At 46.4% G+C, this 27,288-nt stretch overlaps 1 protein-coding gene across 2 annotated transcripts in view; it reads right to left on the bottom strand.

Moving 5' to 3' along the window:
- Window positions 1-27,288, bottom strand: part of AJAP1 (adherens junctions associated protein 1) — a 203,852-nt gene that overhangs the window by 144,533 nt on the left and 32,031 nt on the right. The window lies entirely within an intron of this gene.

Raw genomic sequence — 27,288 nt, 5'->3', positions numbered from 1 at the left:
TCCATTGTACACTAAATTATTCTGATTACTTGTAAATAATTTTAGAACTGCTTCCTCCACTAGAGATAGTTTCTGCCTCGGTGACTCCCTGCCCGATGTTGAGGGTGGAAGTGATCATCCATCTGAGCTGGGACAGTCACCTTGCCAGAGTAAACCCAGAATACCTATGGGGAGCATGTCCGTAGCAGCTGGGGGAGGGGAAATGGGAGGTTCAGCAAATGATTTTCTACAAAAACATTTAGTCCATGTTTGCCCACTCAATAAGAACCACCAGTCGTCACCAATCCACCTCCCCAACAAACAGAAACACCTTACCATTGGCTTTGCCGCTAACCTCCTCACTGTGCCTCGTTCTCGCCTGTCCCGCCGTCAACCCCCGGCCCACGTCCTCCCCCTGGCCTGGAATGCCCTCCCTCCGCACATCTCCCAAGCTAGCTCTCTTCCTCTCTTCAAAGCCCTACTGAGAGCTCACCTCCTCCAGGAGGCCTTCCCAGACTGAGCCCCCTTTTTTGTCTCCCCATCCCCCCCGCCCTACCTCCTCCCCCTCCCCACAGCACCTGTATATAGGTTTGTACAGATTTTTTACTCTATTTATTCTACTTGTACATATTTACTATTCTATTTATTTTGTCAATGATATGCATCTAGCATTACTTGTATTTATTCTGATGACTTGACACCTGACCACATGTTTTGTTTTGTTGTCTGTCTCCCCCTTCTAGACTGTGAGCCCATTGTTGGGTGGGGACCGTCTCTATATGTTGCCAACTTATACTTTCCAAGCGCTTAGTACAGTACTCTGCACACAGTAAGCACTCAATAAATACGATTGAATGAATGAATTTAAAGCTCTCAATCCCCTTACCCCCTCCTACCTTACCTCCCTGATTTCCTAGTACACCCCAGCTCACACACTTCACTCCTCCAGTGCCAATCTACTCACTGTAACTCTATCTCATCTTTCTCACTGCCAATCCCTCATCCATGTCCTGCCTCTGGCCTGCAACTCCCTCCCTCTACATTTCAGAGACAATCGCTTTCCACACTTTCAAAGACTTATTAAAAGCATATCTCCTCCAAGAGGCTTTCCCTAACTAATACCTCATTTCCTCTTCTCCCTCTCCCACTCCCTTTCATTCATTCTATTGAGCACTTACTGTGTGCAGAGCACTGTACTAAGCGCTTGGGAAGTACAAGTTGGCAACATATAGAGATGGTCCCTACCCAACAACGGGCTCACAGTCTAGAAGGGGGAAACAGACAACAAAGCAAAACATGTGGACAGGTGTCAAGTCATCAGAATTAATAGAAATAAAGCTAGATGCATTCATTCATTCATTCAATCGTATTTATTGAGTGCTTACTGCATGCAGAGCACTCTACTAAGTGCTTGAGAAGTACAAGTTGGCAACATATAGAAACGGTCTCTACCCAACAACGGGCTTACAGTCTAGAAGGGGGAGACAGACAACAAAACAAAACATGTGGACAGGTGTCAAGTCATCAGAATAAATAGAAGTAGAGCTAGATGCACAACATTAACAAAATAAATAGAATAGTAAATATGTACAAGTAAAATAGAGTAATAAATCTGTACAAACATATATACAGGTGTTGTGGGGAGGGGAAGGAGGTAGAGTGGGGGGGATGGGGAGGAGGAGAGGAAAAAGGGGGCTCAATCTGGGAAGGCCCCCTGGAGGAAGTGAGCTCTCAGTAGGGCTTTGAAGGGAGAAAGAGAGCTAGCTTGGTGGATGTGCAGAGGGAGGGCATTCCAGGCTAGGTGGAGGACGTGGGCCAGGGGTTGACGGCGGGACAGGTAAGGATTTGTGCCCTTTATTCATCCCACCCTCAGTTCCACAGCACTTAACTAACTAGGACATCCTGCAAAGTGGACAGGAGTTCTGAAAATTATTTAGTCAACTTGGGCATCAAAGACCCCAACAATTACCCAGGCAATTGTCTTCTGTGTAATGGTGCCTCTGGCACCTCTTTGGTGCTGTGTTGAGATCACTTTGGCCATAATGGGTCTGGCACATTAAAAAAAAGAGTATGGCCTTTGCAATATGCTACACCCCTGCCTGCATATTTGCTCTTTGCACTCAGTGCCCCCACAGGAACACTATGGGAGCACTGTGCCAATCACCATCACTATCAGTTAGTCAATCGTATTTTTTGAGTGCTTACTTAGGGAAGCAGCGTGGCTCATTGGAAAGAGCACGGGTTTGGGAGTCAGAGGTCATGGGTTTGAATCCTAGCTCTGCCACTTGTCACCTGTGTGACCTTGGGCAAGCCACTTAACTTCTCTGTGCCTCAGTTACCTCATCTGTAAAATGGGGATTAAGACCATGAGCCCCCCGTGGGACAACCTGATCACCTTGTATCTCCCCAGTGCTTAGAACACTGTTTTGTACATAGTAAGCATTTAACAAATACCATCATTATTATTATTACAGAGCACTGTACTAAGCGCTTGGGACAGTACAATATAACAATACAACAGACATTCCCTGCCCACAAAGAGTCACTATCATCAATCCTTCATGTATGTTTTTGATCCTGAACTCTCAGAGCTGAGGCTAATCCTCCCTGGAGACTCCATCTTTCCTCTCAAACTCCCCATTCTTCATCCCTCTGTAAACACTCGAATACTTATACTTCTCCAAAATGGCTTCACATCGGTGGTCTCATTTTGTCCCCTCAACATACCTGGGCAAAGTGGGAGAAGCAGGGATGATAATTCCAGTTTTGCAGCTGGGGAAATGGGGCCCAGAGAGGTTTAGTGACTTGCTCAAGGTCACACAGCATCTCAGCAGAGGAACCAGGAACTAAAATTCCCAAGCTCAGATTAGATCAAACGGTTCTTTATGCCTGTTTTATTCTCTGCACCCTTTCTCCCAGGAAACATCTCCCTAATCCAGGGCCCTCTGGCACCCTTTAGACATTTAATAAGCAAAGACAAGAGTCTGGCTAGGCTAGCAGTCCAGCCCCTCACTTCCTTCCCATGTGAGGCTGCTGTGGAGGTGGTAGGTCTGTGACGACATCAGGGCAAGCCATGGAGAGCAAACAGCCTCTCCTCCTCACAGGTGCTCCCACAGAGCAGTCTAGAAGGAAATGTTTTTTTTGAAATAAATAGCAACCCGTGGGAGTCCTAGTTGCCTTGGTTACGTTCCAAGGAGCATCCCCAAGAACTGGAGGGGGTGGTTGGGGATTGAGAAGGTTTTCTGTCCCAGGACTGTGGAAGGCCTGAAGTAGCGGATTTCTGGGGAATGGGGGAAGGGGATGGGGAGTGTTGACTCAGCTCCACTGCAGCTGCCTCCGCATCTTGGAACTGGAACAAGAGTTCAAAAGCAGCAGCCTGCAGACAACTCTGGCGCTTCCACCCACACCGGACCACAGTCTGGATTTCCCTCAAGCAAGGCGCCCCGCCCACCCCACTCCCCACAACCCAAGGGTCACCAAGATTGATCAGTCAATTGATCAATGATATTTATTGAGTGTTTACTATGGGAAGAGCACTGTACTAAGCGCTTGGGAGAGTACAAGGTTGGTACAGGCAATCCCTGCCCACAAGGAGCTTACAATCTTGCCAGGGAGGCAGACATTAAAATAAATTCCAGATAGGCGTAACAGTAGAACTGAAGACCATGTACATCAGTGCTGTGAGGCTGGGGTGAGTATCTAAATGCTTAGGGGAAACAGCTGAGTGCATAGTCAACTATCTCTACACCGATGAGTCCCATATCTACCTCTCAAACACTGACCCTTCTCCTTCTGACAATCTTGAATTTTCTCCTACCTTCAGGATATACCTACCTAGTATTCAACAGACACTCCAAATAGACATATCCAAAAGACAACTCTTCATCTTCCCACCCAAACCCTGTCCTCCCATCACTGTAGACAACACAGCTATACTCCCTATCCTACAAGCCTGTAACTGGCATTCCTTGCCCACATCCTCCCTCTGGCCTGAACTGCCCTCCCCTTTGAGACCTCCACTCTCCCCACCCTCAAACCTTCAGAGCCTTGCACCTCCTCAAAGAGACCTTCCCTGATTAAGGCCTCCTTTCCCCTACTCCATTTCCCTTCTGTGTCACCTCAGCACTTGGATCTGTACCCTTTAAGTACTTCATTCATTCCATCGTAATTATTGAGCGCTTACTTTGTGCAGAGCATTGTACTAAGCACTTGGGAAGTACAAGTTGGCAAGATATAGAGACAGTCCCTACCCAACAACGGGCTCACAGTCTAAAAAGTACTTGATATTCACCCACCCCCAGCACCACAGCACCTATGACTATCCATAATTTATTTATTTATTCATTCACTGATGCATTCATTCAATCGTATCTATTGAGTACTTACTCTGTACTAAACGACTGGGAGAGTACAATATAACAATGAACAGACACATTCCCTGCCTCCCTGTCTCTCCCTCTAAACTGTTAGCTCGTTGTGTGCAGGGAACACATCTACCAACTGCATGTTCTATTGTACTTCCAAGTGCTTAGTTCAGAGCTTTGCACACAGTAGGCACTCAGTAAATACCACTGATGGATTGATTGATTTATCAACACAAAGGTGAGGGAGGATAGGGAAAATGAGGGACTAGTCAGGTTGATCTGGGATTCACTCCCCATCGCCTCGACTCTGCTCAGGGTCTTCCCGGATGATAGCCACCTCCTTTCCACCACCTGCTCCTCAGGCTCTGGCAGGCAGTGCCATACTGATCGCTGAAAGGGACTGGGTCTTCTCAGTCGGGCTCCACTTCTGCCCCAATGAGATTTGTGGCCCAAGACCCCAGCAACAAGATTCAGTCCGGGCCGGCTTGGCCCCACACTTCCTTCCCGCCACATCCTCCACACCACAGCTCTCCCCATCTTTAAAGCCCTTCCCAAATCCCACTTCCTCCAGGAAGCCTTCTGTGATGAATTTGTAACACTCCAGTTGTATCCACTTCACAGCCACCCTTAGCACAAATGGATCTTCTTCCCATTCTCAGCACTCACATGGAGATGATACATTCCACTGCATGTTCCAGAATTTATTCCACTATTTCATCCTGATCCACTGTTACCACTACCTCTTACAGCCTTGTTCTCCCTCCTGCTCCCACTATTTGTAAATATGTTTTGTTCATCTGCATTTGACCATGTAATCCTTAAGCAAATTGATACTCATCCCAGCCCTTCAGCACTTACATGCCTATTTTTGTACTCTGCCATTTCCCTTAGCTGCAATTTATTTTAATGGCTGTCTCCCTCTGTATCCTGTAAATTCCTTAAGGGTAGGGATCAAGTCTACAAACTTTGTTGTACTGTACATTCCCAAGCACTTAGTATAGTGTTATGCAAACAATACATATTCAGTAACTTCCATTTATTGATTGTCCACCCAACTAGATTGCAAGCTCTTTAAAGGACAGGGAACAATGGTTTTGCTGTTGCTGTGCTCACTAGCTGCTTAGTTCAGTGCTTTGTGCTCAGGAAGTGCTCAGTAAGCACCACTTATCAAAATCATTTTTTTTTTTTTGGTATTTGTTAAGGGCTTTCAATGTTCCAAGAACTGTTCTAGGTGCTGGGGTAGACACACACAAGGTAATCAGCTTGGACACAGTCTATGCCCCACATAATAATAATAATAATGATGGCATTTATCAAGTGCTTACTATGTGCAAAACACTGTTCTAAGTGCTGGAGAGGCTACAGAGTGATCAGGTTGTCCCATGGAGGGCTCACAGTCGATCCCCATTTTACAGATAAGGTAACTGAGGCACAGAGAAGTTAAGTGACTTGCTCAAAGTCACACAGCTGACAATTGGTGGAGCTGGGATTTGAATTCATGACCACTGACTCCAAAGCCCATGCTCTTTCCACTGAGCCATGCTGCTTCTCTACGGGGCTCATGGGGCTCATATGGGGCTCACAGGTTTAATCCCCATTTTTCAGATGAGGTAACTGAGGCACAAAGAAGTGAAGTGACTTGAAGTAACAGAAAGGTGGCAGAGCCAGGATTAGAAACCCAGAAATCCAGCTGGATTCCTGCCATCCCTTTTTATTGGACCAACATGTTCTACTGGGGCAGAGGAACTGTGATCCCTTCACCCTGAGGTTTATCTCTTCTCCCTTGCACTGTGTGTGCGTAATTTCAACTGACACTGCCCTGTCCCTCAAAGCTGCTGCAGGCTGTGATTATTCAGTTCTGTGGTGGGGTAATACTGATAGGAATACTGAGGAAATGCAGCCTGCAATGAGTGTTTTTGGGTTACCTCAGATCTCAGAAGCACCAACTGAAATCCCCTGATGTGCACAGGAAACACCTATTTTTGTTTATGGTGTTGTGGTGATTGTGTTTAGTGTATATAGAACCCTGAACAGGTACTCAGGCACTTCCCCAAACCCAAAGAGGAGGGGACAAGCAGGAAGAGGGAGCAAAGAACAGAAATTTTAAAGAAAGGTTGGGGGAACTGTGGTAGGAAGGGAGAGGAAAGTGGATGATGGGGGAGAGGAGAGGAGGGGGAGAGATAGAGTGGTTGGGGGGAAGGGAGAAAAGTTGGGGGGAGAGGATGCGGGGAGCAGAAGGAGAGAGAAAAAGAGAAAAGGGAGGGAGAGAGAGAAGGGTGAGAGAGAATGGAGATGGAAGGAAGGAGAAGGGGAGAGAGGAAAGAGAGGAGGTGGAGAGATTCAGGCAGAGAGTGTGTGTATTTGTGTGTGTGAATGAGTGTGTGTGTGTGTTTGTATTGAAAGGGGCGGTGAATCCAAGACACTGAGTGTTGCTCATTCTGCAGGGCAGGAAGGGCTTTGCAAGGTCTTGGAGAAGGCTGGGATCTCGGGAAATGCATTGGACTTGCTATGGTGCACTTTTCATTCAATCATATTTACTGAGCATTTACTGTGTGCAGAGCACTGTACTAAGTGCTTGGGAAAGTACAATACAGCAATAAAGAGAGACAGTCCCTGTCCACAACAAGCTCTCAGTCTAGAGGGGGGCAGACAGGCATCAATACAAGTAAACAGGCCTCAGGCATCAAAAGAAGTAAACAGGCTTCAGTATAAATAAATGAATTACAGATCTATACATAAGTGCTGTGGGGTGGGGCGAGGGAGGAAGAGCAAAGGGAGTGAAACAGGATGAAGCAGAAGGGAGTGGGAGATGAGGAAAAGTTGGGTTTAGTCTGGAAAGGCCTCTTGGAGGAGATGCGCCTTCAGCAGGACTTTGAAAGGAGAGAGAGTGATCCTCTGGCAGATTTGAGGCCAGAGGATGGACAAGGGCTTAGTGATAAGGGCAGGGGAATTGGGCTATGGAGGAGATGGTTCATAGCCTGGGAGTGTTAACTGCTGTCCTGTTGGGGGTGTGGAATTCCTTTTAGGGACCCTCCATGCCACCCCAGCCCCCGTCTTTAAGATTCCTCACTTACCAGTCCCCTCAGGTCAAACAACAGGTTTCTCCCCTTTCATCAGACATTTCCAACACTTGGCAGGGACTCTCAACCTCACTTCCTGGCATTCGGGGTCTTGGTGAGATCTGTCTCTGCCCCACTCCCTCGGCTTCCTTGCCACTCCGGGTGACATGGAGCCTCACATTCTGGCATGAGTGTTCTCTTTCCAAGGGGTCTAGAGGCAGTGTGTCCTAGTGGACAGAGCCTGGGACCGAGAGTCTGGAGGCACTGGTTCTCCTCCCAGCTCTGCCAGTGACCCCTGTGCGACTTTCAGGAAGTCACTTAGCCTCTTTGGGTCTCAGTGCTCTCATCTGTAAAATGGGCTTAAGATACCTGGCCTCCCTCAGACTGTGAAGCCCAAGTGGAGCAGGAACTGTGTCTTACCTGACTGTACCCCAGGCAAGGATTAACAAAGACAATTTTTATTAAAGAGACAAGTCTGAGCCTTTCCCTCTGCTGGCCTCCCATGAATGCCTCTCTTAAAGGTGTTGAGGTTACTTGGGGATCCAGAATGGAGCCAGAAGGGAGGTCTCCCAGCACCCGGCCAGAGGCTGTGACCACACACACACACACACACACAGTTCTAAGAAATATCTCAAATGTTATGACCTCCACCTGTTGTCCCTTTCCCCCAGGTAATAATAATAATAATGATGGCATTTATTAAGTGCTTACTATGTGCAAAGCACTGTTCTAAGCACTTGGGAGGTTACAAGGTGATCAGGTTGTCCCACGGGGGCTCACAGTCTTAATCCCCATTTTCCAGATGAGGTAACTGAGGCACAGAGAAGTTAAGTGACATGCCCAAAGTCACACAGCTGACAATTGGCAGAGCCAGGATTTGAACCCATGACCTCTGACTCCAAAACCCATGCTCTTTCCACTGAGCCACCAGGGGGGCATCAATTTTCTACTTCCAGCAGCCCAGGCTCCATGGGGCTGGACAGGTCAATCAGTCTGGCAGTCATATTTACAGAGCACTTACTGTGTGCAGAGCACTGTACTAACTGCTTGGGAGAGTGCGATATAACAGTTAACAGACACATTCCCTACCCACAATGAGTTTACAGCCTCAGAGAGCAGGAGAGGAGAGCAGATGGCAGGTTGGGTGAGCAGATGGCATCAGGATCCCCAGCAGTCTGAACTGAAATGGGGCACATGTCACCAGGGAAAGAAGCACTAGTGTCTGGAAGACCTAGTGAGGTGCAGGCCTGGTGTGAGCAACAGCAGCAGCAGCTGCAGAAAGACAAGTCTGGCATGCAGCTAGCCTGCAAGGGACGGCTTTCCTAAAGGAGAGGTCCCAGGAAGAGCAGGAGTGCAAGAGGCAGATTAGAAAACATCACCGGGCCCAGTAAGTAGCTAACCCAGCATCATTCTCTGTTAACACGTGGAAAGGACTGTCAGTGAGTCAGGAGGCCTTTCAGACACTCCCGCACACGTGGATTGGCACCATCAGCAGTGTCATCCTCAAGAGCAAAGAATCTCACTAGAGTATAAAGTAGACAAGCTAGGCATGCTTAACTCCATGCCTGCCAAGAGGCATTCCCTGCCCCGGCTTGTCTGCCGTAGACAGTGGCACAAAGCCTGATTGGAGCTTTGTGATCAGCCAGGTGAATGTGGTCTTTGCTAAAACCCAGATGTGGTGGAGGCTCATGGAAAGTCACATGTGTAAGACCAAGCCTGCACCGAAACACGGTGACATCATGCACACTGTTTTGAAGTACAGCCAAGTTCACCTAACCTACAGCATATTTCCAGGGGTACCTTAGACCTGCCACATCCACCGACTTGGTCCAGAGCCTCTGCCCTTCCCCTCTCAGGTCTCTCCAAAATGCAGGCACCGTGTCTGAGTTGCAGAATTCAGCAGTAGGAGCCAAAGCAGAGGGAGGCTGGGCACTGAAAATGAACATTCTCAACATCGAGGGAGCCAGTGCTGCATCCAGCCCAGCTGAAAGCTGGCCTGGCCAGAATAAAAGCAGATTAATTCCAGGTTAGGGTGAAGCAAGGGAAGCAGCGTGGCCTGGGAGTCAGAAGGACCTGAGTTCTAATTCCAGCTCTGCCTCTTGCCTGCTGTGTGACCTTGGGCAAGTCACTTTACTTCTCTGTGCCTCAGTTCCCTCACCTGTAAAATGGGGATTAAGACTGTAAGCTTGCCTGTGAGCTCGCTGTATGTATACATGTTTGTACGTATTTATTACTCTATTTATTTGTACATATTTATTCTATTTATTTTATTTTGTTAATATGTTTTGTTTTGTTATCTGTCTCCCCCTTCTAGACTGTGAGCCTGCTGTTGGGTAGGGACCATCTCTATATGTTGCCAACTTGTACTTCCCAAGCTCTTAGTACAGTGCTGTGCACACAGTAGGTGCTCAATAAATACGATTGAATGAATAAATATGATTGAATGAATGAATGAATGAATGAATGAATGGGCAGGGAATGTGTCCATTTATTGTTGTACTTTACTTTCCCAAGTGCTTAGTACAGTGCTCTGCACACGGTAAGCACTCAATAAATACAATTGAATAAATGAACTGTGAGATCCCCGTAGGACTTGGACTGCATTCAAGTTTATTGTATCTACCCTAGCACTTATAACAGTGCCTGGCACATAGTAAGCCCTTAACAAATGCCATTAAAAAAGTGTCCCCTTGTCAGACTTCTAGAACGGCCATCCTCTCCTCACCTCTTGCCCTACCCCTATCATCCCTTCTACCCAGATCGACCGAAAGGGAAGGAGGAGGAAACAGTCAGAAACCAGCCCCTTTCCCTGTTCTGCAGGCCTGCAGGACAGGAAATCTACTGGCCTGGGAAATTTCCCCTCAGCTCCAAGACCCTTATGCTCAGCTTTCAGAATCAAGCATTTTCACTGGAGCAGCACAAAACAGCAGGGAAAGGGATCAGTTTTGGATCGGAATCCCTGGATAAGGGATTCAGGATCAGAGAGAGCTCTCCGAGGTCCAAGACTGGCTCAGAAGTGCTACTACCTAGCACTACTACCTACTACCTACTATCTCACTAGGGCCTCTCCCATGAAAGTGCTTAGTATAGTGCTCTGCACACAGTAAGTGCTCAATAAATATGATTGATTGATTACTACCCCTCCTTCCGGAGTACCTCAGACCCCTGGGAGTCTAGGGTGCCTGAGGGTGGAAGCACTTTAAGATAGCTTTGTTCTCTTTTGGGAGGACTGGACTCATGAACACTGTTTCCTGTGGAGGGGGCAGGGAGGGACAGGGTTTCTATTTGACTTTCCCTCGGAACTTGAGCCTGAAACCTGGTGGAGGTGGGGGAGAAGGGAGAGGAGAGAGAGAAAGCTGGGCCAGGAGAACGGGGGAAGAAAGGGAGTGGGAAAGGGGGGAGAGGGGCAGGGAGAGGAACCCTATTTCCTAGCACTCTAATACAACCCAGTTTCATCTTTGCTCTTCCCCCACTCCCTTCTGCGTCACCTTTGCACATGGATTTGTACCCTTTATTCACCTCATCCTCAGCCTCAAAGCAGTTAGGTTCATGACCATAATATATTTATTAATATTAATGTCTGTCTCCCTCTCTAGATTGTAAACTCCTTGTGGGTAGGCATTGTGTCTTCCAACTCTGTTATATTATACTCTCCCAAGCACTTAGTACAGTGTTCCAGAGCACCTGGGCTCTGTAAGCCCTCTCTGGGAATGTCAGGCCAGGGTGACATTTACATAATAATCATGTTGATATTTGTTAAGCGCTTACTATGTGCCAAGCACTGTTCTAAGTGCTGGGGAAGATACAAGGTAATCAGGTTGTCCCACGTGGGCTTTACAGTTTTAATCCCCATTTTACAGATGAGGGAACTGAGGCACAGAGAAGTTAAGTGACTTGCTCAGTCACACAGCTGACAAGTGGCGGAGCAGGGATTAGAACCTATGACCTCTGACTCCCAAGCCCGTGCTCTTTCCACTGAGCAATGCTGCATAAGAAGTGGGATTGTATTACAGCTGTTTCAGGATGCCTCCAAGTAGTTGAATTATGACCCACTAATGAGCTATTCCCTTATTTTAGACTGTGAGCCCACTGTTGGGTAGGGACTGTCTCTATATGTTGCCGACTTGTACTTCCCAAGTGCTTAGTACAGTGCTCTGCACAAAGTAAGCGCTCAATAAATACGATTGATTGATTGATTGATCGATCTGTCAGTCAGATGACACACTCTGACATGTACAACGTCTGCCCCGTATCCTCCTAGCGACTACCTCTGGTCCACTTCCCACTCCCAGAGCCAGTCAGTCAAACCTTCCTGGGACCCCACCACTGAACCTCTGGAGGTGGAGCTGGAGGGCAGGGCTGGGTCACAGCCTCGTCTCAGGCCTGTCAACTCAGCACTGCCTCATATTAAAGAAGCAGCATGGCTCAGTGGAAAGAGCATGGGCTTTGGAGTCAGAGGTCATGGGTTCAAATCCCAGCTCCACCACTTGTCAGCTGTGTGACTTTGTGCAAGTCACTTAATTTCTCTGTGTCTCAGTTCCCTCATCTGTAAAATGGGGACTAAGACTGTGAGCACCATGTGGGACAACCTGATCACCTTGTATCCCCCCCAGCGCTTAGAACAGTGCTTTGCACATACTAAACACTTAACAAATGCCATCATTATTATTATTATTTACACTTCAGTGGGACTCGTGCAAAAGGGCTCAGCTCACAGGAACTGATAGATAGCAGGAGCAGAGTCAAGTAAATTGGGTTAAACACGCACTTATTCGCGGACATGCATTCACACTGGCATACTAACACAAATACACATACAGTCACACACTGACGCTGACATTCATCCAAACAGAATCGCACACTCAGATACATTCACACTAGAACACTAATGCTCATAGATACACACCATAACACATACTCATAAATGCTCATGTACAAATACAGTTACACACACTCAAAGACACTAACATTCACACACACTCATGCACACACAGAGTCACACATCCTCAGACACCCAGTCACTCCCTCACAGACACTCAGCCACTACAGTCCCCTGGACTGTAATTTCGTTATGGGCAGGGAACTCATCTGCTAATTCTGTGAATCGTAATAATTATAATAATGATGATGGTATTTGTTAAGCACTTACTATGTGCAAAGCACTGTTCTAAGCGCTGGGGGGATACAGGTTGATCAGGTTGTCCCACGTGGGGCTCACAGTCTTAATCCCAATTTTACAGATGAGGTAAATGAGGCACAGAGAAGTTAAGTGACTTGCCCAAAGTCACACAGCAGAAAAGTGGCAGAGCCAGGATTAGAACCCATGACCTCTGACTCCCAAGCCCGTGCTCTTTCCACTGAGCCACACTGCTTCTCATACGCTCCCAAGTAAGGATTGAACTTTCCCAAGGGCTTAGTACAGTGCTCTGCACATAGTAAGCACTCAATAAATGCCACTGATTGATTGATCAATTGGGATAATACAAGACTAGTAGATCAGGAAGCAGCATTGCCCAGTAGGAATAGCCCAGGCTTGGGAGTCAGAGGATCTGGGTTCTAAATCCTGACTGCCACGGGTCTGCTGTGTGACCCTGGGCAAGTCATTTAACTTCTCCATGCTTCAGATTCCTCAGCTGTAAAATTGGGATTAAATCCTACTCCCTCCTACTTAGACTGTGAGCCCCAAGTGGGAGAGGGTCTATGTCCAACCTAATTATTTCATATCCATTCCAGCACTTAGAACAGTGCTTGACACATATGAAACACTTAACAAGTGTCCTAATTATGATTATTATTAGATCGGACACAGTCCCTATTCCCCATGGAGCTCAGAGTATAAGTGAGGAGAACAGGTATTTCATTCCTATTTAACAGATGAGAAAAATGAGGCACAGGGAAGTGAAGCGACTAGCTCAAAAGCACGCACAAAGGTCTGACCTGTCGCTGCTAACGAACAGCAGCTCACTTTAACTCTTTAGATCTCAGCTTTTCCATCTATAAAATGAGGATAAAAAAGAACTTTGTCACCTAAAACAGAGGGGTCCTGTTTAGCCTAGGATAAAATACCAAGCATATACTCCTCTTGTTCAGATTATTGGCATGTTTGTGGATCTGGACCTATTTATGGAAATAGACCTGTCTGCCTTGAGCTCCTCTGAAGAAAAACATTATTTAAAATAAATCAGTCTATTAATCCATCAATCCGTGGTATTTATTAAACACTTACTGTGTGCAGAGCACATGCACTAAATGCTTAGGAAGATACAATACCATAGAGTTGATAGACACAATCCCTGCTCCAAAGGAACTCACAGTCTACAGGAGAAGGAATTTAAAATTAAATTACAGATATATAAGACTTAAAAATGCATTGTGCCTGTAATGCAAGTATGCTTAGAGCCTCTCCATCGGTGAGCCACCTCTTCCCTAATCTCATGTTCTGCCTGTTTCCTCTTTTAAACGACAAACACCTGTCTCCTTCCTTCCTCTATCTCACCCCTCTTCTCTTTCCTCCTTTCCTCCTCCTCTCTCGCCATCTCTTCTCTTTCTTTTTCTCTCCCATATCTCTTCCTCCCTATCTCCCTTTCCCTCTCCTCCTTTCCTTTTCCCCTCTCTTCCTCCCTTTTTTCTTTCTCGCCTTCTCATCCGTATTTCTCTCTGACTCTGGCCTCCTCTCCTTTACTCCCTCATTTCTTCTTTCACTCTTCCCCTCCTCCCTTTCTCCCTCTCTCCTTCCCTCTCTCCCATATACTAAAAATCAGAAATGGAGTGAACTCTTCAGCAGCAAATGTCTTGTCCATTCTGTCTATCCACATCTGTCCAACATTAAGTCAGGATTGGGCTGGCTTGGACTCAGGGTACAAGGTCAAATTGGATCAGTCAATCAGTCAGTCAGTCAGTTGTATTTATTGAGCACTTACCTTGAGGAGAGCACCATCATGAAGCACTTGGGAGGGTACAATATACCAATATAACAGACACATTCCCTGCCCACAATGAGCTTACAGTTTAGAGGGTGAGTAGAAACACTCTATTGCTTTGAAATGTGGCTGACCCACCTGGTGAGCCCCTGCTTCGGCATCAGGTGTAATTCAGTCAATTTCCCATTGAATGATGAGTCTCTCTGCGTTCTCTGAGGAGCAGGGCAGCTCAGTCTGGTCCTCACCTCACAGGGAACAGAAAACCAGAGGACCCCTGTCCTCCTCCTTTATCTGTAAGCCCCTTGCTCTGCACCCAGTAAGCGCTCAATAAATGAGTAATAATGATAATAATGACATTTATTAAGTGCTTACTATGTGCAAAGCACTGTTCTAAGCACTGGGGAGGTTACAAAGTGATCAGGTTGTCGCATGGGGGCTCACAGTCTTAATCCCCATTTTACAGATGAGGTAACTGAGGCACAGAGAAATTAAGTGACTTGCCCAAAGTCACACAGCTGACAATTGGCAGAGCTGGGATTTGAACCCATGACCTCTGACTCCAAAGCCCGTGCTCTTTCCACTGAGCCACGCTGCTTCTCTAAATATGATTGAATAAATAAATAAGTACAATTGAATAAATGAATGAAGGCAAGGATCGCACCATCCAACTCTATCATACTTTCCCAAACGCTTAGTACAGGGATCTGCACTAAGTGCTCCATGTATTCCATTGATTGATTAATTGATTTTCCTGCTGCACCCCAAATTCTGGTCTGAACTCAGTCGACCAAATCACCCTGTCTCTCTGGATTTACCCAATGCACTCCTGGGAAGCAGCTCAGAAACCTAACTCCTGTCCTGTGTATGGGTAATTAAATTATTCCCCAAGGCCTGAGCTCACCCTCCAAAAGGCACATTGACTTTTTCAGAACAATAGGCAGGATGAGGAAATCACCCTAATGATCTGGCTATAGGGAAGCCCTGTAGCTCCTTTCAGATGAGGACATCAGGGCCCAGAGAGGTCAAGTCACTTGCCCCTGGTCACACAGAATAGGAATGATAGGTGCCAAGTCAAGGACTTTTCCCGGAGAGTTACCAATTAGGATTTTCTGTTGGAAGTAGGCTCTCAGTCAATCAGGAAATAGGATTTATGAGGGACTTCTTCTGTGTGTAGAGCACCAGATCCCATGGCCTGTTGGATAGAACATAGGCCTAGAAGTCAGAAGGACCTGGGTTCAACTCCTGACTTTTCCACTTGTCAGTTGTGTGACCTTGGACAAGTCACTTAACTTCTCTGTGCCTCAGTTTCCTCATCTGTAAAATGGGGATTGACAGTGAGCCCCATATGAGACAAGGATTGTGTCTAACGTGATTTGCTTATATTCACCCCAGCACTTAGTACAGTGCCTGGCACATGGTAAGTGCTTAACAAATACCACAATTATTATCATGGGAGAGTACAGATGATGCAAAAGAGACTGCCCCTGCCTTCTAGGGGCTTACAGACTAACTCTAACCACCATACTTTGTTCCTGGGATATCCCCTGGAAGGAGTTCTGAGCACATCAGACTGATAGAGGGAGATTAAAGATCCTCTCTAACACAGAGGCCCTGGTGGTTCCTCCCAAGTGCTTAGTACAATGCTCTGCACACAGTAAATAATAAAGAAGTGGCATGGTGTAGCAGATAGAGCACTGGCTTGGGAATCAGAAGGTCATGCCTTCTAATTCTGGCTCTGTCATTTGTCTACTGTGTTGACCTTGAGCAAGTCACTTCACTTCTCTGTGCCTCAGTTACCTCATCTGTAAAATGGGGATTGAGACTGTGAGCCCTCATGTGGGACAGGGACCCTGTCCAACCTGATTAGCTTGTATACACCCAGCCGCTTAGTACAGTGCCTGGCACATTCATTCATTCATTCAATCGTAGTTATTGAGCGCTTACTGTGTGAAGAGCACTGTACTAAGTGCTTGGGAAGTACAGGTTAGCAACATATAGAGACCCCTACCCAACAGCGGGCTCACAGTCTAGAAGGGGGAGACAGACAACAAAACAAAACATATTAACAAAATAAAATAAATAGAATAATATGTACAAGTAAAATAAATAGAGTAATAAATATGTACAAACATATATGCATATATACAGGTGCTGTGGGGAAGGGAAGGAGGTAAGATGAGGGGGATGGAGAGGGGGACGAGGGGGAGAGGAAGGAAGGGGCCCAGTCTGGGAAGACCTCCTGGAAGAGGTGAGCTCTCAGTAAGGCCTTGAAGGGAGGAAGAGAGCTAGCTTGGTGGATGGGCAAAGGGAGGGCATTCCAGGCCCAGGGGTCTTTCCATTAAGCTGCACTGCTTTAAAACCTATTTAATGTTTGTGACGTAAAGTAAAACTGTGGCTTCAGAAGTGACAAGGGGGCATCCTGATGTTACTACGGCCACCCATGGCCCCCTGCCTGGGCAGTGCCCCAACCTGGCACCACATCACCATGGCTCCCACAGCAAACCCTGCCTGAAGAGCACTGCTTTTTCCCAGGAGGTCAGCAGCCTGAGCAGGATGAAGTGGGCAGGGGGCATTTCCCTGCAGCAAAGCATCCAGCTCTCCCTCCACCTTGGGAGGGGAATGGCTAAGCCCTACCTCACCTAAGAGACTTCCACACCTATCGACTGAGGACTCTCAATCTGAGAACATGGTAATCAGTCAAAGCCCTGAAGGAGGATTCTGGCAACAGAGTGGCTAGTAATTGGCAGGGAATTGCAGGCCACCTACAGACCCTCTAGCCCACTGAGATGCTCCGAATGAGGGTCCCGAAGTGACATCGTGGCCAGAAATCCTGTGGCAATGCTTAAAATCAATCAATCAATCAATGGGATTTATTGAGCGCTTCCTTTGTGCAGAGCCCTGTACTAAGTGCTTGGATGAGTACAATGCACGATCTCTGCCAGTGTCTGGCTAATATTTGCCTTCCCCAGAAAGTCTCTCTCTCTCTCCCCCCTCCCCCCAGTCCCTTCTTTTGCAGGCTGCCTTTAAGATGCTGAGATGCACAGATTTTTATACCGAATTAGACAAATGGAACTATTCTTCTTTCCCAGTTGCATTGCATTAGGCAATATATAGATATTGAAGGAAGGATCAGGCTGACGTCCTCATGTTCTTTGTTCCTCCACAGCCAACCTGCCCCACTAGAGAGCCAGGGGCTGGGAGCCAGGACCCTCCAATTCTAGCCCCTGCTCTGCCCCAGGCCTGCCGGTTGACCCAGGGTAAGTCACTTCACCTCACCCAGCCTTCCTCTCTTCATCTGAAAAATGGGGCTGAGATCTTTGCCCTCCCTCCCTCTCTTCCATTAGACTGCCAGCTCCTCAAGGGCAGTGATCACATCTTTTGCATCTTTCCTATGCCCACCATACTGCCAACACATCTTGTTTGAATGATCTGTCCACAGGAAAGCTGATGAACTGCTGATTATGGTGGTAATGGCAGTGAGTATGGTGATGGTGATGTCTCTCACAATAACTGTGCCTCTCGCAGTGTTGAACGGGGATCCCCAGGGACTTCTGGACCACCGTTTGACAGCTTCTGCATATTCATTTGTAGGCCGTGTGTTACTCAAGCCCCTGAGTCTATTGGGAGCTCTATTTCCCAACAGGTGGGGACTGTGAGTGCTGGATCTTTATAGCTTAGAGGAGCAAGGGATTGGTGCAGATGGACTTAATGAAGGGACCATTTTGTTTGCTAAGTTACAGAGCCAACATCTTCTCCGTCTGGGGTTTGGCAGACGTCGAGGACTCAAGGTTCTGGTCCACCTGCTTATTGAAGGGTTCCTGTAAGTGAAGGGCTTTGGACAGCCCTTCGACAGTCAACTGTGAACTCAAGGACTGGAGCCTCTGCTTGTCACAGAGGTATTTGGGCTGACAATATTGAAAAGCAGCATGGCATAGTGGATACAGAACGGGCCTAGGAGTCAGAAGGTCAAGTGTCCTAATCCTGACTCTGACATTTGTCTGCTGTGTGAGCTAGGGCAAGTCACTTCACTTCTCTCTGCCTCAGATACCTCATCTGTAAAACGGCGATTGAGACTGTGAGCCCCATGTGGGTCAGGGACTGTGTCCAACCTGATTTGCTTGTATCCACCCCAGTGCTCCGTGTAGTGCCTGGAACATAGTAAGCTCTTAATAAATACCAAAATTATTATTATTTCCTAGCTGAGCCTCTCAGGGAGGGCAGGGGGCAGGGAAGAGGAGAGAGGATTAAAAAAAGGATGATTTTATGAATTGCAGACACACAGACACACACACACACACGTACACAATCTTGTTTTTGGCATGAATTTGATGAGCTAATTTAGTCAAGATATTTGCAATATTTCAGCAGGCCTTATCATCAACAACATTGATACGATGCCTATCAAGTGCAACATACTGGACTGAGCATCAAGCAAATACAGAACTCCATACTGAATATAAGCTGAGCATCTATTGTTGCAGACCTCTGTGCTCAACACTGATCTACTGCATTCAGGGAGTCTACTGTCTGCCGAATACAGTACTCAGCACCTACTATGCGCAGAGCTCTATACTGAATGTGCAGAGGTCTGTACTGAGTATCTTTTGAACACAGAGCACAGCACTGAACTTAAGATGGCCATTCACTGTGTGCAGAGCAGTGCCGTCTATTGGAAAAAACACAGGGCAGGAAGTTAGTAGGCCTGAATTTTAAGTCCAGCTCCACCACTTGCCTGCTGTGAGACTTTGGGCAAGTCCCTGAACTTCTCTTTCTCTCAGTTTCTTCATCTATAAAATGTGGAAAAGATACCTACCTTCCCTTCCCCTTAGTCTGTGAGCCCTACCTGGGGCTGTATCTGATCTTATTACGCTATGTCATACTCTCCCAAAGTGCTCTGCACATAATAAGTACTCAATAAATACCACTAATTGAGTGATTATTGTAGTATATTTACACCAGCAGTTGACATAAAGGAATTCCTTAATAAATGCCACTATTATTGAAAATTATTGTATTTTCATTATTTTTATGCAGCGTTGTAGGACTATCTTCTGTGTGTGGAACACTGCATAAGGAACAAGCAACAGAAGTAAAATATCTAGTATGAGAAGCAGCGTGGCTCAGTGGAAAGAGACTGGGCTATGGAGTCAGAGGCTATGGGTTCAAATCCCAGCTCCACCAATGGTCAGCTGTGTGATTTTGGGCAAGTCACTTAACTTCTCTGGGCCTCAGTTGCTTCATCTGTAAAATGGGGACGAAGACTGTAAGCCTCCCGTGGGACAACCTGATCACTTTGTAACCTCCCCAGCACTTAGAACAGTGCTTTGCACGTAGTAAGCGCTTAATAAATGCCATTATTATTATTATTATTATTATTATTATTATTATTATTATTATTATTATTATTATTATTAACTAGTACCCGCCCTTAAGAAGCATGGAGCCTACAAGATGCCTTGACTCCATATACTTAGGTTCTTAAGTACTTGCTATTCACCCCACCCTCAGCCCCACAACACATGTATAAATATGCAATTTATTTATAGTCATATCAATATCTGTCTCCCCCTCTAGACTGTAAGCTCCTTGGGGGCAGGGAATGTGTCGACCAACTCTATTGCACTATACTCCCAAGCGCTTATACAGTGATCTGCGTATAGTAAACAGTCAATAAATACCACAGATCGACTGATTGATTCAGTGGACAAAATGTGAATCAAGACATTCAAGAAAGAAGAAAAATCTCTTTGGTTTTCTCTTGGTCCCTCTGTCTGTCTCTATCTCTGCGAGTCTCTCTGTTTTCCACTTTCTCCTCCCTGTCATCTAGGCAGAGGCTGCGGGGCTCAGTGCTAGAGTACCCTGCTAAGATTCCTCGAAATCCTCTCCAGCTTCTCATCTGGCAGGGCGACTATTTCCAGACCTCACTGCCCGCTTTTGTCCTAACCTGTATGAGAGGAGCTTGCTGTTCACGAGGGCTTGGCATTAGAATTCAGACGGGCCTGAAATATCGTGCAGATAAACTTCTGACAAGTTCTGTTTGAACTGCTCCATTCCCCAGCCCGGGTTATTGGTTTAAAATCCTGTGGGGGAGAGTTAAATAAATCAAAGAGACAGGTGCAGGTTTTAGATTAAACAGCCAAACTCATACAAAATCCCTTTGTCTAGACCGGACAAACATGGAGTGTTATCTCAGACAGTTCGATAAAATGCCTCCCTGTTAATCCACACCGCACTAAATGCATGCAGTGTTGGGTAAATCCCTAGAGAAGTCTGTGTTTCCAGTGGTGCTGACGGGGTGCAAAGTTGTCACAGACTGCAGCAGAGAGCCCCAGCTATGTCACCTTCTTCCTCTGCCAGACCTAGGAGGGGGAGAGGGGTGGGACCACCCATCAGGAGGGGGAGACCCACAGAGGGGGCAGCTGGGAGACTGCAAACACAGCCGTCATGCAGGCGGGCTTCAGATGCTAAGCAACAGCGGTCAGGGCCTCCGGGAGCTTCACCGGGGATTGTCGTGGTGTGGCAGTGGGGCGGCGATGGCGATGGCGGCCGGAAGGCTGAGAATGCTAAGCCTCTTTCTGACTTGGTTCCTGCCACTGGCTCCCTTATCCCTAAATTCTGGAGAACCTGGGGGAGAATGCCTTGGCTCTGGAGCAAGACATGGGAATAGTAGTAGTAGTAATAATAATAATAACAATAATGATGGTATTTATTAAGCGCTTACTATGTGCAAATCACTGTTCAGGTTACAAGGTGATCAGGTTGTCCCACGTGGGGCTCACAGTCAATCCCCATTTTACAGATGAGGTAACTGAGGCACCGAGAAGTGAAGTGACCATCCCAAAGTCACACAGCTGACAATTGGTGGAGCCGGGGTTTGGACCCATGACCTCTGACTCCAAAGCCCGTGCTCTTTTCCACTGAGCCACGCTGCTTCTCTACTGACATTGACATTATTTATTATTTAGAAGCAGCCTGGCTTAGTAGAGAGGATGCGAGCCTGGGAGTCTGAAGGACCTGGTTTCTAATCCCGGCGCTGCCAATTGCTTGCTGTGTGAGCTTGGGCAAGTCACTTAACTTCTCTGTGCTTCAGTTTCTTTAACTGTAAAATGGGGATACCTGTTCTCCCTCCTACTTAAGACAGTGAGCGCCCTGCAAGACAGGTACTGTGCCCGACCAAATTAATTTGCACCTATCCCAGTGTTGAGAACGTTTGACACACTGTAAGCACTTAACAAATAATATAAAAGGGAAAAAAAATATTGAGATCTTACTGTGTGTAGAACACTAAGTGCTGGGAGAGAATATACACAGGGGGGAATTAGACACAGTATCTGTCCTTCAGGGGGCTGAGATACAGTGCTAAGTGCTTAGTACAGTGCTCTGCACACAGTGAACGCTCAATAACCTGATGACCTTGTAACCTCCCCAGTGCTTAGAACAGTGCTTTGCACATAGTAAGCACTTAATAAATACCATTATTATTATAAATAATAATAATAAATGCTATTGAATGAATGAATTAATTAATCTAAGAATTTAACTGTATTGTATTCTCCCAAGCATTTAATATTAATGTCTGTCTCCACCTCTAGACTCTAAGCTCATTTTGGGCAGGGAACATGTCTATTGTTATATTATACTCTCCCAAGTGCTTAGTATAATGTTTTGCACACAGTAGGTGTTCGATAAATACAAATGAATGAATTTGATATAGTGCTCTGCATTCAGTAGTGCTCAATAAATATCACTGATTGATTTAAGTACGGTGAAGGAACTGAGGAGTGGTGAAACATTTCCCCGCCCCCCCCCCCCAGATTACATGTGCTAAATTAGCATGAACTCGGGCTGATTTCCATCTGAAGTCATTTTGTGAGCTCTGACACATAACACATATAGCATCCTCACGTCGGGGCAACCAGCACATCTACCATCTTTTTGGGGAAGCAGCAAAGATTCCCGTCCCCCCTCCCCACCCCTTCCACTCCACGGCAGCCAGATGTCTAGTCCAGGCTTGTTTTGTTTTTTTGTTTTGCTTTTACGGTACTTATTAAGCACTTAATATATGCCAGGCACCATTCTAATTGCTAGGGTAAATACAAGGTAATCAGGTCCCACATGGGGCTCATGGTCTTAATCCCCATTTTACAGATGAGGTAACTGAGGCACAGAGAAGTTAATCAATCAATCAATCATATTTATTGAGCGCTTACTGTGTGCAGAGCACTGTACCAAGAGCTTGGGAAGTACAAGTTGGTAACATATAGTGAAAGTCCCTACCCAACAGTGGGCTCACAGTCTAAAAGGGGGAGACAGAGAACAAAACCAAACATACTAACAAAATAAAATAAATAGAATAGATATGTACAGGTAAAATAAATAAATAAATAAATAAATAAATAGAGTAATAAATATGTGCGAACATATATACATATATACAGGTGCTGTGGGGAAGGGAAGGAGGTAAGATGGGGGGATGGACGGGGGACGAGGGGGAGAGGAAGGAAGGGGCTCAGTCTGGGAAGGCCTCCTGGAGGAGGTGAGCTCTCAGTAGGGCCTTGAAGGGAGGAAGAGAGCTAGCTTGGCGGATGGGCAGAGGGAGAGCTTTCCAGGCCCAGGGGATGACGTGAGCCGGGGGTCGATGGTGGGACAGGCGAGAACGAGGCACAGTGAGGTGATTAGCGGCAGAGGAGCAGAGGGTGCGGGCTGGGCTGTAGAAGGAGAGAAGGGAGGTGAGGTAGGAGGGGGCGAGGGGATGGACAGCCTTGAAGCCAAGGGTGAGGAGTTTTTGCCCGATGTGTAGGTTGACTGGTAGCCACTGGAGATTTTTGAGGAGGGGAGTAACATGCCCAGAGCATTTCTGGACAAAGACAATCCGGGCAGCAGCATGAAGTGGGGAGAGACATGAGGATGGGAGATCAGAGAGAAGGCTGATGCAGTAGTCCAGACGGGATAGGATGAGAGCACTGTTCTAAGCAGTGGGGAGGTTACAAGGTTATCAGTTTGTCCCACAGGGGGCTCACAGTCTTAATCCCCATTTTACAGATGAGGTAACTGAGGCCCAGAGAAGTTAAGTGACTTCCCCAAAGTCACAGAGCTGACAATTGGTGGAGCCGGGATTTTAACCCATGACCTCTTGACTCCAAAGCCTGTGCTCTTTCCACGGAGCTACACTGCTTTTCTTTTGCCACTGGACATCCTGCAAGAGGAGGATGAGGCCGCTGGCAGTTTGAGGAACGATGGTCTTGTACCATCACAATCCAAGCAGTAGAGCTGGTGGGAAAGGGAGGCAGCCCCGAGGGTGACAAGCAAGTGCTTAGTACAGTGCTCTGCACACAGTAAGCACTCAATAAATACTATTAAATGAATGAATGAATGCCCTTTTGGGAAGCAGCATGACCTAGTGGAAAGAGCACAGGCCTGAGAGTCAGAGGACCTGGGTTCTAATCCCAGCTCTGCTATCTGCCTACAGTGTGATTGGGTGAATCATTTCATGTCTTGTGCCTCAGTGTAACGTAATGATGTGACCCAGAACTCTGGACCCACAGGTTGCAAAATGGACTGAAACTTGGAACAGGAGGTCAAGTTTTCCCTGCTTCAGGGAGTACAAATATTTGAAGCTGCCTTGGATTCCCTTTTGTTTGAGAGTTCAAAGAATGGGGAAGGAGCCAGAAGGGCTGTCCCATTCACGGAGAACAGGACTGGAGTTAGTTCCTCGGATTCCATTGTACGAGCTCCTGATTCTTGCTTTCACAAGCTGGATGTGCCAAGAAGCAAATAAAATATCCAGAGCTAGGCTTATCTACCCAGAAATCAATCAATCACTCACTCAATCAATCAATCAATCAATCGTATTTATTAAGCGCTTACTGTGTGCAGAGCACTGTACTAAGCGCTTGGGAAGTACAAGTTGGCAACATATAGAGACAGTCCCTACCCAACAGTGGGCTCACAATCTAGAAGGGGGAGGCAGAAATGGAGCATCGAGGAAGATGAAATGACAGGAACAGCAACTGAAGAATCAAGAGTCCAGATCACTCTAGTCCCACAACCACAGCATCACTTTCCGTATCTTTTCCCTCCTGAAATGACCTTAGAGAGGCCAGCCTCTTTCATTCATTCACTCAATTGCATTTATTGAGTACTTACTGTGTGCACAGCACTGTACTAAGCACTTGGGAAGTACAATTCTGCAACAAATACAGACAATCCCTGCCCACAACGGGCTCACAGTCTAGAAGGGGGGAGACAGACATCAAAGCAAGTAAACAGGCATCAGTAGCATCATTATAAATAAATAGAATTATAGATATATACACATCATCAATAAAAATAGAAATTAGTAGAATTACAATTATAAATATGTACATTTGTATACAAGTGCTGTGTGGCGGGCAGGGGGGTAGAGCAAAGGGAGTGAGTCAGGGTGATGAGGAGGGGCCGGGGAGCAAAGGAAAAGGGGGGCTTAGTCTGGGAGGAGGAGGTGAGATTTCTTGACAGCTGCCTAAAAATTGTCCACCTTTCCTCTTCCCTCTTACCTGTAAATCATTTTAGCTTTGGTCTTCCTTGCTGGGCTGTAAACTCCTTGTGGACCGAGATTGTATCTTCTAATTTTTTTGAACTCTCCCGTGTACTTAAGACAGTGCTCTGGAAAACAGTAGGTGCCAAGTAAGGGCCACTGATTGACCGGCTGACAAAAATACTCTTTGGAAGCCAGGCTTAAATACATTAGATGGCAGAAGCTAGGGTTTCATGGGCATGTTGAAGCTTATTTTTATCCTGATCTGCCCAGGATAGTATAACAAAGATTGTGATATTTATTGAGACATTTCTGTATCTTTCAATGGTACTCGTAAGCCTTTACTACATGCCAAGCACCATAGTAAACACTGGGGTAGATATAAGAACATCAAGTTGGACACTGTTCCAATCCCACAGGGGGCTCACAGTCTAAGAAGGAGGGAGTAGGATTTAATTGCCAGTTTAAAAATGAGGAAACATAGGTCCAGAGATTTGAAGTAAATTGATCAAGGTCATACAGCAGGCAATTTATGGAATCGGGATTAGAACCCAGGTCCTCTGACTCCTGGCCCTGTGCTCTTTCCACTTGATCACGTTGTTTTCCTGGGAATGTTTGCCCAGCCTGGTAATAACAATAATAATTATGGTATTTGTTAAGCGCTTACTATGTGCCAAGCACTATTCTAAGCGCTGGGGTATGTACAGGTTAATCATGTTGTCCAACATGGGGCTCACAGTCTTAATCCCCATTTTACAGATGAGATAACTGAGGCACAGAGAAGTGAAGTGACTTGCCCAAGGTCACACAGCTGACAAGTGGCGGAGCCGGGATTAGAACCCACCACCCCTGACTCCCAAGCTCGGGCTCGTTCCACTAAGCCATGCTGCTTCCCCACCGTGGTACTCCCTCCCTCCCACAGATCCACCAGACCACAGCTCTTCTCGTCCTCAAACTCCAACAGGGGCTCTTCCAATTCATTCACCAATTAACCCCCAACACCTCAAATCATATTGACCCCACAGTCACCTCTAGCAGCGACATAATTACTTATTCCCATTCTTAGAACTGGTGAAAAAATACATATTCACTTGTATGTACAATTATTAATTCTGATTCCACTAGCTGTTAATATTTTCCCTGCTGTCTCCCCTGTTAAAGGCAAGCTCCACTTGGGCAGGGAAAGTACTTTGTGCTAGCAGTGTTGCCTAATGGAAAGAGCCCAGGCTTAATCTCAGCTCTGCCAATTGCCAGCTGTGGGATTTGGGGAAGGTCACTTAACTTCTCTGTGCTTGAGTTTCCTTGTCCGTAAAATGAAGATTAAAGACTTGTACTCCCTCCTACGTAGATTATGAGATGCCATATAAGGCAGGGTCTGTGTCCAACCTGATTAACTTGTATCTACCCCAGTGCTTACAATAGTGCTTGACATATAGTAAGCACTTAATAAATATCATAATTACTATTCGGTTGATTCTCCTAAGTACTAAGTACAGTGCTCTTATAGTAGGCACTCAATAAATATGATTGATTGATTGATTGACTGTTGTACTTTCCCAAGCATTTAATACTGTGCAATGGACCCAGGGGATGCTCAATAAATATCTAGTTTACTACTACTATTATTACTCCCACTATTAGCTTTTCTATTTCCCAGCAGAGTGCTCTACATTCCATCACATGTTACTGTAGACATTGCTACTAAACTATTCCATCTCATTAAGGGGGAAATCAGTCTTCCACAAATAGATAATAATAATAATAATTGCATTTATTAAGCGCTTACTATGTGCAAAGCACTGTTCTAAGCACTAGGAAGGTTACAAGGTGATCAGGTTGTCCCAAGAGGGGCTCGCAGTTTTAATCCCCATTTTTACAGATGAGGTAACTGAGGCACAGAGAAGTAAGTTAACAGATGAGGTAACTGAGGCTGTGACAAGTGGCAGAGCCGGGATTTGAACCCATGACCTCTGACTCCAAAGCCCGGGATCTTTCCACTGAGCCACACTTCTTCATTCACCCACATCATCCTCGCCCCACCATCAGCACACTGCAGTTCTAGCAGAAGCAGCGTGGCTCAGTGGAAAGAGCCTGGGCTCTGGAGTCAGAGGTCATGGGCTCAAATCCCGGCTCCGCCACTTGTCAGCTGTGTGACTTTGGGCAAGTCACTTAAATTCTCTGTGCCTCAGTTCCCTCATCTGTAAAATGGGGATTAAGACTATGAGCCCCCTGGGACAACCTGATCACCTTGTAACCTCCCCAGTGCTTAGAACAGTGATTTGCACGTAGTAAGTGCTTAATAAATGCCATTATTATTATTATTAGCAAGAGGTGGGCAAACTCAAGTGTCCCATTTCTCTTTATGATGATGATGGTGGCATTTATTAAGTGCTTACTATGTGCAAAGCACTGTTCTAAGCACTGGGAAGGTTACAAGGTGATCAGGTTGT

Source organism: Tachyglossus aculeatus, chromosome 5 (genome assembly GCF_015852505.1).
Source record: "Tachyglossus aculeatus isolate mTacAcu1 chromosome 5, mTacAcu1.pri, whole genome shotgun sequence".
NCBI lineage: Eukaryota > Metazoa > Chordata > Mammalia > Monotremata > Tachyglossidae > Tachyglossus > Tachyglossus aculeatus.
The sequence above is the reverse complement of the archived record's forward strand: the minus strand, read 5'-3'. Positions and strand labels throughout refer to the sequence as shown.